Below are 8,094 nucleotides of genomic sequence, written 5' to 3'. Positions count from 1 at the left end.
GGAGTCTCCAGTGTCAGTGTCGGTGTTTTCCAGAGGATCTGGAGGATCTGGAGTCTTTCCCGGGGACATTAGGCATGAGAAGGTGGGAATACACCCTGGATGGGACTCTATTCCATTGCAGGACAGCATGCGTACACACACACACACACACACACACATCTAGGGGTATTTATCTTAGCCAATCAGCATGTTTTTGGGCAGCAATGCTGTGGGGTTTCTGTCTTATTAACTTCGAGAGAGAGAAAGAAAAAAGAGAGGCTGGTGAGGGAACGGCTGTTTACAGCTGCTGTAACGTGAGTGAAAACAGGAACTAACTGTTTCATGGACACTCCACAACATTAAATGTAACTATAAATGGATAAAGCATGATGTGTCATTTTTTAATTAATGAATAAAATTGTAATCATTGGCAAATTGCTGGGTTTAAAGAGGAATAAAAGTTCAGAACTTCAGAACATGCTGTATCATCAGCTTCACTTCATCATACCAACATACTGTTGATTACTTTCCTGTAACAGCATGCCCCAGAGTCTTTTATTCCTTTCCTAATCCGTCAGGGGCTGAACATCTGTCCTGGAGTCCACCAAGGCTGAGTTTCACTTCCGCCACAACCGAACTTTTATATTCTTTTACAGTTATATTCTTTCTTTCTTTCTGCTTATTTACATTTGTCCTTATTCTTTCTTTCTTCCTTCCTTCCTTCCTTCCTTCCTTCTTTCTGCTTATTTCCACCTGTCCTTATTTTTTCTATCTTTCTTTCTTTCTTTCTTTCTTTCTTTCTTTCTGCTTATTTACATCTGTCCTTACTTCTTCATTGTAATTTTGCACCTTTCTTTCTTTCTTTCTTTCTTTCTTTCTTTCTTTCTTTCTTTCTGCTTATTTCCGTCTGTCCTTATTTTATCTTTCTTTCTTTCTTTCTTTCTTTCTTTCTGCTTATTTACATCTGTCCTTATTTCTTCACTGTAATATTGCACCTTTCTTTCTTTCTTCTTATTTACATCTGTCCTCAGTTCTTCATTGTAATATTGCACCTTTCTTTCTTTCTTTCTTTCTTTTTTCTTTCCATCCTTATTATTATCCTAATTTTCCTCCTTATTTCTGTCATTTCCTTCTTCATCTTCATACTTTCTTGCCATTCTTCCTTTCCTTTTTTTCTTTTTTTCCTCTTTTCCAAAAAATAAACAGACAAACAACAAGAACGCAGAAACAGATGAAGCCTTTAGCAGAAGTGGGTCAGTGTGACTTTCTCTCCTCCAGCACAAGGCGCGTGATGAGTGTGACGTCAGAAGTGAGTCAGACAAACACTGACGGAGTGAGAGGATCTTCAGGGATAAGCTTCACTTCACTCGGTTCTGCTGTTCTTCACATCTGTACACTCCGTTCTTCACCGTGAGTTTGTGGAGCTCGAAACATCCCTGTGTGTGACGTCAGAAAATCAGATAAAACTGAGAGACATTGATGCACAAACATGATTCCCAGAAAAATGAACCATTCAAGGTTCCCAAAAGGTTCTTTGGATGGTTAAAGGTTCTCAGGCTTATACAAATGTTTTATATGGAAATATTTTCATAGAGAAATATTATATAGTAGGCTTCTACAAAGATCTGCCCCAAAGAGACACAGTAATAACCCTTTGTGGTTCTTGAAGGGTTCTAGATTCACGAGTGTACATGTTCTTACCAATAAGGTATAAGAGTTTCATTACACCACAGAGAAAGGCTAAATCTAGTACCCATAAGTCTGTTTCCACATTAGTACACCGTTAGAAAAAAGTGTTCCTTGAGAGTTACTGGGTTCGTTCTTCTGAAGAAAGCCTACAAAGTTCTACACAGAACCCTACAGTGTGTCCATACATTTGGAAACCTTTCTGAGAGACAATCGTTATATTGTCATTATATATATTATATTGTAGGATTTTACCTAACATAGAGCCTTTAATAGTTCCTTTGGGTTTTGAAGAGTTCCAGAGTTATCAGAAAAGGTTAGATCCAGAACTCTTAAGGGTTCTGGATTTAACCTTCTGAAGGGATACTTAAAGGTTCTCTGGAGAACCCTACAACATAATATTTCCAAATCAGTACACCTTTAGAAAAAAAAGAGTTTCTCAAGAGATGTTTGGTTTGTCCCTCTGAAGAAAGCCTTCAAAGTTCTATGTACAACCCTACAATACAGCAGAACACCTTAAGGAAGCTAGGTAGAACCCTAAAGCAGTGAGTTGGCATTTCAGAAAGGGTCCCTTGTAGAGCCTCTTGAACCCTTAACCATCCAAAGAACCCCTGAAGAACCCTTTTCTTTAAGAGTTAAATTTTTTATTTACATTGCATTATTATTCTACACTCTCAGAAGAAAAGAAGCATTCTAGGGTTCTGTAGATGAAAAGATTCGAGAGAACCAAACTATTGTACGGTTCTGAAGAGACGCATTAATGGTTCCCACAGAGGTTCTAGATTTAACCTTTTTCCCTATAAAAGTGTGTATGTCAGTATGAAGTATTTATTACACCCTTTAGGAAGCTAAGAACCCTTACTTATCCAAAAAAAAATCTTCAGGAACCCTTTTCTTTAAGTGTGTGCATGCTTATTACATCTTACTTCTTCACTATTTAGAACATGTTTATGTTTATTAGGGTTCTAAATAGAGCCATTAATGGTTCCTAGAGATGTTCTAGATTGAACGTTAACAATAAATTATTCATTACACTCTTAGGGAAAAAAAAATCTGAATCCTTAAGGGTTCTTCGGTTTATCTTCCTGGGGGAACCTTTAAAGGTCCTATGCAGAACCGTGTATGTATATATATATATATATATATATATATATATATATATATGTAAAATTGAATTGAATTCTGGATGGATAAGGGTTCTTAGCTTCCTAAAGGGGTTCTACTTGGTTCGGACACTGACATGTTTCCTTACAGGTTTTTTAATATTAAGATGCATAAACCAATAAAAAAAAAAAAAGTCTTAGCATCCAACATAGGTTCTCCTTGGTACTCTATCTGATTCGGCTCCAAGTAGAACCTGTTTTAGATGCTGAGAGTCTGTTTTTTTTTTTTTTTTGGTAGTGTATCTTATTGGTATTATGATATTGAGATGTAGTCTTGCTGCAGTATTTTCTGTATGAATTAAAAGCGGTAGCAGGTTCTCACAGGTGCCTGGCGCCCGGAGCGTGCATTAAAGCCGGGCTGTAGTCTAGCCGGCGACTCGAGTGTCTGTCTGTGTTCGATCAGCATGTGTGACCTGACCTTCCTCCTTCCACTGTGCGCTAGCCGTCTCTCTGCCAGCAGTGTGTTCTCCCTCCCACGGGAGACTCTCGCTGCTCTCACTGACCGCCGTGAACCCGCTGACCAGGAAAAGCGGCTGTGTCCTCTCTCTCTCTCTCTCTCTCTCTCTCTCTCTCTCTCTCTCCGGAAGCCAGACAGGCGAGACTAGACTGCTGAGCACAGGGTGAGGGTGAGAGTGAGGGAGAGGTGAGGCAGAGGTCCTTGCTTCATTTCAAACCTCGTGATATGCTTCAGTGTGAAATCTTAACAGGGAAAGCCTGTAACACATACACCAAACACGCCAAATTCTGGTTTACGGTGAATTATAATCTCTCACATAGCATATTCACTTCATCGTCATGATACAAACCAGCGACCTCTTAGCGTTAGCTTCCAGGCTGTTCTTCCCTCTTCATAAATCTTGCAGAGACATTCGAAACCCATGGAACGCATGTCCATATTTAATTTCGGACACCATGCTGGATCTCCTCACATCAATACCGCTCGGACACTTAGCTTTCCGGTGGGATTTGAGGAATAGGACACTTCAACCTCTCTGTTAGTGTGATTCATCTCAAGTCGCTGTAGCTTAACTGGAGATTGGTACAAGTGTTGCTTACATACGAAACACAAATATGGAGCGTGGATCTCATTTCAGTGTGTGTATTGTGTGTTGTTGAAGCACTGCCAGACCTTGGTGCAAAGGCTAATCTAGAGTTTTTTGAGAATTTATGGTGATTCTTATGTCTGTAATCTCGATTGTAAAGCAAAAGACCGGTTTATTTTCTAATACTTTATCATTTCTATAGTAACAGCTCATTCGCAGAGAATGATAGCAGAAAGTCCATATATAAAGTACGGCATGTCGCTCTTTGATAATGGGGGGAAAAAATGTAACAGTTGCCAAATATAAGAGAAATAAAAACAGTTCAGGACATGCTGTTATAGGAAAATAATCAATAGCACACCCTGTCATGTTTTATTCCTTACTTATCGCTAGTCAAGGCTAGTCTAGACTAGCCTGTAGGTTATTAGGCTTCAAAACAACAGGCTAACTAGCTACTTAGGGTCATTTTTTCTGAAGGCGTTTTATTAACTAAACTATCGTTCCATCACATAAAGTAAAAACGAACATAAACATAAAGAATAACACTTTATCCTTAAAAAAAACTTTTAAAAGCATTTTTTGCTACTGTTTATCTTTTACTTTCATGCTGTATATGGGTCATGAGGTATGACGCTCTAAAGCAACAAATCTAAATATTTGATTTGAACGATTCCTCGGACCAATCCTATGTTGCGTGTGGTCTGACGTTTCTTCAGTTCCCCGCTCACAACTTTAGTTCCTACCTGTAATTAGTTCCCAAAAAAAAAATGGAAGAAAAAATTATAGCTGTGATTTTATCTTATCCTGTCATATATGACCACTGACTAAATGTGAATTTAGAGACATTTATGAAGAAAAATAAAGCTTAGAAGGAAGTAGCAGTAGCATTGGTGCCTCTGGTGAGTGTTTGTAGCTAGTACAGTTAGCTTAATCGGCTAATCTGCCAATTAAGCTAGGTATGAAGTATGAAGCTGAGCGAATATCATTAAGTAAATCATAACCTAAATATATTTTACAGAAAAGTGTGGTGTATAAATTTTATAGAGGGCTTTACATTATGGCTAAAACCATTTTTATTGGAATGTACGAGCCATTGCCAAAAGCGATAACAGGAGCGGTTGCTACACATCCAAAAGAGACTATAAACAACGTGTCCTGTAGTTAGGCCTCTCCATAGATGGTAGTGGTTCTGGCGCCAATAGTTTTGTTAGAGGCGCTAGCTTAGATTAGACGCTAGACATTTTTGTTGTTTAAATCATTTGATTACATGACTGTTTTAGAATTGCACAACTAAATTAGAATGCTTGTTATCTTTCAATATCTAACCGCGCCTTGTTCCACTTCCTTCCAACTTAGCTAAGTGTAACAGAACCTAATCTGATGCACATGGGAGACGCGGTCCATTGTTTTCAGAGGTGTGACTAGAAAACACCACCATTTGGTTGCAAATACTAATCAGGCTATATATCTATTAATTATTTCAGAGTTCACACTGCATAGGGGGCCAAGCATTTCATCTCATGTCCAAAGGTGTGCTCAGATGGATGCACTCAAGGTACATTATGACTCATATTGCTAGAGAGTGAGTTTGTGTGTTAATATTCATTGTTGCCTCAGTAACAGGGGGTCAATACAGTAAGCAAACACACACACACACACACAAAAAAAAAACACCCACTCCTGATTGATGATCATGCTCGCTTTCCGCATTAGAAGGTCTCCAAATTAACTTGGTTCTGATTCATCCTAATGAAGCTTGACTGGAAACTGGTCTAAGAGTTACATAAGAGACACAAAGACAGACTGTGGGTCCCATTTTGGTGAATCATGGTGTTAAATTTTAAATAGTTTAAAGACCCCAAGGCCAAACTGCAGCTCCGTTCTTAACATCTGCCTGCTTAATTTATAGAAAGATGAGAATCCTGAAGACCAGAATTAAACCAGTAGATAAATAATGTAGCTTGAAATCTGAAATCAGAATTAAACAGCTTGACCTGTTCATGGAGACGAGGCAATGCCAATGTCAACTTGTACAGCCCAAATAAGGATTTAACCGAGCTTTCACTGGGGTTTCACAAATGTCTTATGAGAAACGATTGTTTCCAATTGCCGTATGTATGGAAAACTGCAAATAGAGGGGAACGTTTGGGAATTCTGACCTGCTTGAAGTACAAATCACAGATGAGTCATGGCTTTGTGCAAAAGGTTCAGCTAATATTGAAAAAGCTAACACAAATGAACTGAAAGCAATTAATGAACAGATAGAACCTAGAACGTACCCTAGAAGTGATATGATATCATGCCAAAGCATGCATCTCAGCTGTGTTTTGAATTTTCAGCAATATAAAATAAGAAGTGTCCTACGAGTCAGGACCGGCTACCACTGTGCACATAGCGTCGTTTTAACCGCATCTTCAGCCACGTTAGCGTTTGAAGTTCAGTCATTACCGAAGCCGGCGGTGGGATCGGGGTTCTTCTCCCCGCTGCCTGGCACGAGGTAAGTGGGTGGGGTGCCTCTCTCTACCCGCTGTCTGGCTGTGTCCAAGGAGCCACACTTTTGCCAGGCCTCAATTATGGGGGAGTCATCCAGAACACGCTGAAGCAATTACGGCCCCATATAAATCAATAAACTGCTGCTGCTGCTGCTGCTTTAAAAACGTGATCTGATCCCTGCGCGAGCTGAATTCAGCCTCATTCAGGTTTAGATTTGATTTCTTTTCCTCTCCTTTTTCTTGAGGCGACTGTGTTACTTGGCAAGCCGGTAATTATATTTATTACGTGCATTATTACATAGTGTCAAAATATACATTTCAAAAATCATTACACGTATCAAGGCATACGCGTATTGCAGACAAATACAGCTCAAAGAGAACAGGCTGCATTTTCTTTAGGTGACATTAATCCTGGTTTTTAGGCCTCCATTTTGGAGTGTGTTAAGAAACGCAATAAAACTGAAAATCAGAACCGGTGCTGCAGTAAGGAATGAGCTTGAATCCTTAATTAATGATTATTATTACTCATTTTGCAATGAATATCAGGTTGTTTATTTTAGATGAGATTATGGATGACTGGGAAAATGCAAGAGTTACTGGTGTTGTTCATAATGACATATACATTAAAAAAAGTATATAAACATCTGCAAAAAGACTTCAGTCTGCAATCAAATTAACATACAACGTGATATTTGTTCTTCTGTACTCAAAGATACAGTCCACACATTTCTCCTACAACCTAAATATGCTTCTCTTTACTCAGGTTTACATCACACATGGTGCTATATTTTAAAAAATTTCCACTCAGCTAATAGGAGAAACAGGGGGGCACGGTGGCTTAGTGGTTAGCACATTTGCCTCGCACCTCCAGGGTTGGCTGTGTGTGTGTGTGTGTGGAGTTTGCATGTTTTCCCTGTGCTTCGGGGGTTTCCTCCAGGTACTCCGGTTTCCTCCCCTCAAAAGATATGCATTGTAGGCTTATTGTCATCTCTAAATTGTCCGTAGTGTGTGAATGGGTGTGCGATTGTGCCCTGCATCGGGTTGGCACCCCGTCTAGGGGGTCCCCCACCTTGTGCCCCGAGTCCCCTGGGATCGGCTCCAGGTTCCCCGTGACCTTGTGTAGTATAAGCGGTACAGAGGATGGATGGATAATAGGAAAAACTATTCATCTTTGCCCTAACCCATAAAAATAATTCTTATTAGAAACAATGTTTTTAAATAGGAGCATTTTCTCTCAAAAATGCATCAAATTAAATCTTTTAAATGTAAATATATATATATATATATATATATATATATATATATATATATATATATATATATAGTTTTTTTTATACAAAATGTAATTCTTGATTTTTTTTTTTTTTTTGGTTTGTTTCTTGTGGTTGTCAATTTTCAAAATCAACCATTAAACACCACTTGTATAACAAGCTGTTTGGAAGGGTTGCAAGAACGTAGCACTTCCTGTGAGCTTCTCACAAAATGCAGTCGCTGAACTTCACCAAGCGCCACTAGGCATCTGCGTTGTGGTCAGATGTCGTGGTCTGCTACACACCAGGATATTTCAGCTCAAAACCTGCTTACCTCTGCAAGGAGGTTAAGACATTGCCATAGATAGAAATTTCAACAAGATGATGAGCCAAGCATTCCTTCAAACTAACACAGAAATGGGAAAAACAATACGTTTCAGTGATAATCTCACTCTCCGGATTTGAGTCCTGTTAAAAACTT

This window comes from Pangasianodon hypophthalmus, chromosome 18 (assembly GCF_027358585.1).
Source record: "Pangasianodon hypophthalmus isolate fPanHyp1 chromosome 18, fPanHyp1.pri, whole genome shotgun sequence".
In the NCBI taxonomy this organism is placed as follows: domain Eukaryota; kingdom Metazoa; phylum Chordata; class Actinopteri; order Siluriformes; family Pangasiidae; genus Pangasianodon; species Pangasianodon hypophthalmus.
Note: the sequence above shows the minus strand (reverse complement) of the source record.